We start from the raw sequence: 4,536 nt of genomic DNA, 5'->3' as shown, positions 1-4,536 counted from the left end.
AGGCTGCTCCAACCTGCTGTAAAATGCTTGATTTCGAGAGTGAGCGAAACTAATGAAAACATTGTTGGGGTAAAACCTAAAGGGAAAGACCTAGCACCAAATCCAATTTGCCATCTGATCTAACTTCTGGAGGCAGTCAAAATGAGCCTTAGAATTCTTCCCTACCTTATTCCTGTGCTGAGATACAGGCTGCTCCAACCTGCTGTAAAATGCTTGATTTCGAGAGTGAGCGAAACTAATGAAAACATTGTTGGGGTAAAACCTAAAGGGAAAGACCTAGCACCAAATCCAATTTGCCATCTGATCTAACTTCTGGAGGCAGTCAAAATGATCCTTAGAATTCTTCCCTACCTTATTCCTGTGCTGAGATACAGGCTGCTCCAACCTGCTGTAAAATGCTTGATTTCGAGAGGTGAGCGAAACTAATGAAAACATTGTTGGGGTAAAACCTAAAGGGAAAGACCTAGCACCAAATCCAATTTGCCATCTGATCTAACTTCTGGAGGCAGTCAAAATGAGCCTTAGAATTCTTCCCTACCTTATTCCTGTGCTGAGATACAGGCTGCTCCAACCTGCTGTAAAATGCTTGATTTCGAGAGTGAGCGAAACTAATGAAAACATTGTTGGGGTAAAACCTAAAAGGGAAAGACCTAGCACCAAATCCAATTTGCCATCTGATCTAACTTCTGGAGGCAGTCAAAATGATCCTTAGAATTCTTCCCTACCTTATTCCTGTGCTGAGATACAGGCTGCTCCAACCTGCTGTAAAATGCTTGATTTCGAGAGTGAGCGAAACTAATGAAAACATTGTTGGGGGTAAAACCCTAAAGGGAAAAGACCTAGCACCAAATCCAATTTGCCATCTGATCTAACTTCTGGAGGCAGTCAAAATGAGCCTTAGAATTCTTCCCTACCTTATTCCTGTGCTGAGATACAGGCTGCTCCAACCTGCTGTAAAATGCTTGATTTCGAGAGTGAGCGAAACTAATGAAAACATTGTTGGGGTAAAACCTAAAGGGAAAGACCTAGCACCAAATCCAATTTGCCATCTGATCTAACTTCTGGAGGCAGTCAAAATGAGCCTTAGAATTCTTCCCTACCTTATTCCTGTGCTGAGATACAGGCTGCTCCAACCTGCTGTAAAATGCTTGATTTCGAGAGTGAGCGAAACTAATGAAAACATTGTTGGGGTAAAACCTAAAGGGGAAAGACCTAGCACCAAATCCAATTTGCCATCTGATCTAACTTCTGGAGGCAGTCAAAATGATCCTTAGAATTCTTCCCTACCTTATTCCTGTGCTGAGATACAGGCTGCTCCAACCTGCTGTAAAATGCTTGATTTCGAGAGTGAGCGAAACTAATGAAAAACATTGTTGGGGTAAAACCTAAAGGGAAAGACCTAGCACCAAATCCAATTTGCCATCTGATCTAACTTCTGGAGGCAGTCAAAATGATCCTTAGAATTCTTCCCTACCTTATTCCTGTGCTGAGATACAGGCTGCTCCAACCTGCTGTAAAATGCTTGATTTCGAGAGTGAGCGAAACTAATGAAAACATTGTTGGGGTAAAACCTAAAGGGAAAGACCTAGCACCAAATCCAATTTGCCATCTGATCTAACTTCTGGAGGCAGTCAAAATGATCCTTAGAATTCTTCCCTACCTTATTCCTGTGCTGAGATACAGGCTGCTCCAACCTGCTGTAAAATGCTTGATTTCGAGAGTGAGCGAAACTAATGAAAACATTGTTGGGGGTAAAACCTAAAGGGAAAGACCTAGCACCAAATCCAATTTGCCATCTGATCTAACTTCTGGAGGCAGTCAAAATGAGCATTTGAATTCTTCCCTACCTTATTCCTGTGCTGAGATACAGGCTGCTCCAACCTGCTGTAAAATGCTTGATTTCGAGAGTGAGCGAAACTAATGAAAACATTGTTGGGGTTAAAACCTAAAGGGAAAGACCTAGCACCAAATCCAATTTGCCATCTGATCTAACTTCTGGAGGCAGTCAAAATGAGCCTTAGAATTCTTCCCTACCTTATTCCTGTGCTGAGATACAGGCTGCTCCAACCTGCTGTAAAATGCTTGATTTCGAGAGTGAGCGAAACTAATGAAAACATTGTTGGGGGTAAAACCTAAAGGGAAAGACCTAGCACCAAATCCAATTTGCCATCTGATCTAACTTCTGGAGGCAGTCAAAATGATCCTTAGAATTCTTCCCTACCTTATTCCTGTGCTGAGATACAGGCTGCTCCAACCTGCTGTAAAATGCTTGATTTCGAGAGTGAGCGAAACTAATGAAAACATTGTTGGGGTAAAACCTAAAGGGAAAGACCTAGCACCAAATCCAATTTGCCATCTGATCTAACTTCTGGAGGCAGTCAAAATGAGGCATTTGAATTCTTCCCTACCTTATTCCTGTGCTGAGATACAGGCTGCTCCAACCTGCTGTAAAATGCTTGATTTCGAGAGTGAGCGAAACTAATGAAAACATTGTTGGGGTAAAACCTAAAGGGAAAAGACCTAGCACCAAATCCAATTTGCCATCTGATCTAACTTCTGGAGGCAGTCAAAATGATCCTTAGAATTCTTCCCTACCTTATTCCTGTGCTGAGATACAGGCTGCTCCAACCTGCTGTAAAATGCTTGATTTCGAGAGTGAGCGAAACTAATGAAAACATTGTTGGGGTAAAACCTAAAGGGAAAGACCTAGCACCAAATCCAATTTGCCATCTGATCTAACTTCTGGAGGCAGTCAAAATGAGCCTTAGAATTCTTCCCTACCTTATTCCTGTGCTGAGATACAGGCTGCTCCAACCTGCTGTAAAATGCTTGATTTCGAGAGTGAGCGAAACTAATGAAAACATTGTTGGGGGTAAAACCTAAAGGGAAAGACCTAGCACCAAATCCAATTTGCCATCTGATCTAACTTCTGGAGGCAGTCAAAATGATCCTTAGAATTCTTCCCTACCTTATTCCTGTGCTGAGATACAGGGCTGCTCCAACCTGCTGTAAAATGCTTGATTTCGAGAGTGAGCGAAACTAATGAAAACATTGTTGGGGTAAAACCTAAAGGGAAAGACCTAGCACCAAATCCAATTTGCCATCTGATCTAACTTCTGGAGGCAGTCAAAATGAGCATTTGAATTCTTCCCTACCTTATTCCTGTGCTGAGATACAGGCTGCTCCAACCTGCTGTAAAATGCTTGATTTCGAGAGTGAGCGAAACTAATGAAAACATTGTTGGGGTAAAACCTAAAGGGAAAGACCTAGCACCAAATCCAATTTGCCATCTGATCTAACTTCTGGAGGCAGTCAAAATGAGCATTTGAATTCTTCCCTACCTTATTCCTGTGCTGAGATACAGGCTGCTCCAACCTGCTGTAAAATGCTTGATTTCGAGAGTGAGCGAAACTAATGAAAACATTGTTGGGGTAAAAACCTAAAGGGAAAGACCTAGCACCAAATCCAATTTGCCATCTGATCTAACTTCTGGAGGCAGTCAAAATGAGCCTTAGAATTCTTCCCTACCTTATTCCTGTGCTGAGATACAGGCTGCTCCAACCTGCTGTAAAATGCTTGATTTCGAGAGTGAGCGAAACTAATGAAAACATTGTTGGGGGTAAAACCTAAAGGGGAAAGACCTAGCACCAAATCCAATTTGCCATCTGATCTAACTTCTGGAGGCAGTCAAAATGATCCTTAGAATTCTTCCCTACCTTATTCCTGTGCTGAGATACAGGCTGCTCCAACCTGCTGTAAAATGCTTGATTTCGAGAGTGAGCGAAACTAATGAAAACATTGTTGGGGTAAAACCTAAAGGGAAAGACCTAGCACCAAATCCAATTTGCCATCTGATCTAACTTCTGGAGGCAGTCAAAATGAGCATTTGAATTCTTCCCTACCTTATTCCTGTGCTGAGATACAGGCTGCTCCAACCTGCTGTAAAATGCTTGATTTCGAGAGTGAGCGAAACTAATGAAAACATTGTTGGGGTAAAACCTAAAGGGAAAGACCTAGCACCAAATCCAATTTGCCATCTGATCTAACTTCTGGAGGCAGTCAAAATGAGCCTTAGAATTCTTCCCTACCTTATTCCTGTGCTGAGATACAGGCTGCTCCAACCTGCTGTAAAATGCTTGATTTCGAGAGTGAGCGAAACTAATGAAAACATTGTTGGGGTAAAACCTAAAGGGAAAGACCTAGCACCAAATCCAATTTGCCATCTGATCTAACTTCTGGAGGCAGTCAAAATGAGCCTTAGAATTCTTCCCTACCTTATTCCTGTGCTGAGATACAGGCTGCTCCAACCTGCTGTAAAATGCTTGATTTCGAGAGTGAGCGAAACTAATGAAAACATTGTTGGGGTAAAACCTAAAGGGAAAGACCTAGCACCAAATCCAATTTGCCATCTGATCTAACTTCTGGAGGCAGTCAAAATGAGCCTTAGAATTCTTCCCTACCTTATTCCTGTGCTGAGATACAGGCTGCTCCAACCTGCTGTAAAATGCTTGATTTCGAGAGTGAGCGAAACTAATG

This window comes from Melanerpes formicivorus, unplaced genomic scaffold, assembly GCF_026170545.1.
Source record: "Melanerpes formicivorus ecotype bairdi unplaced genomic scaffold, bMelFor1.0.p_v2 SCAF_2678, whole genome shotgun sequence".
In the NCBI taxonomy this organism is placed as follows: domain Eukaryota; kingdom Metazoa; phylum Chordata; class Aves; order Piciformes; family Picidae; genus Melanerpes; species Melanerpes formicivorus.
The sequence above is the reverse complement of the archived record's forward strand: the minus strand, read 5'-3'. Positions refer to the sequence as shown.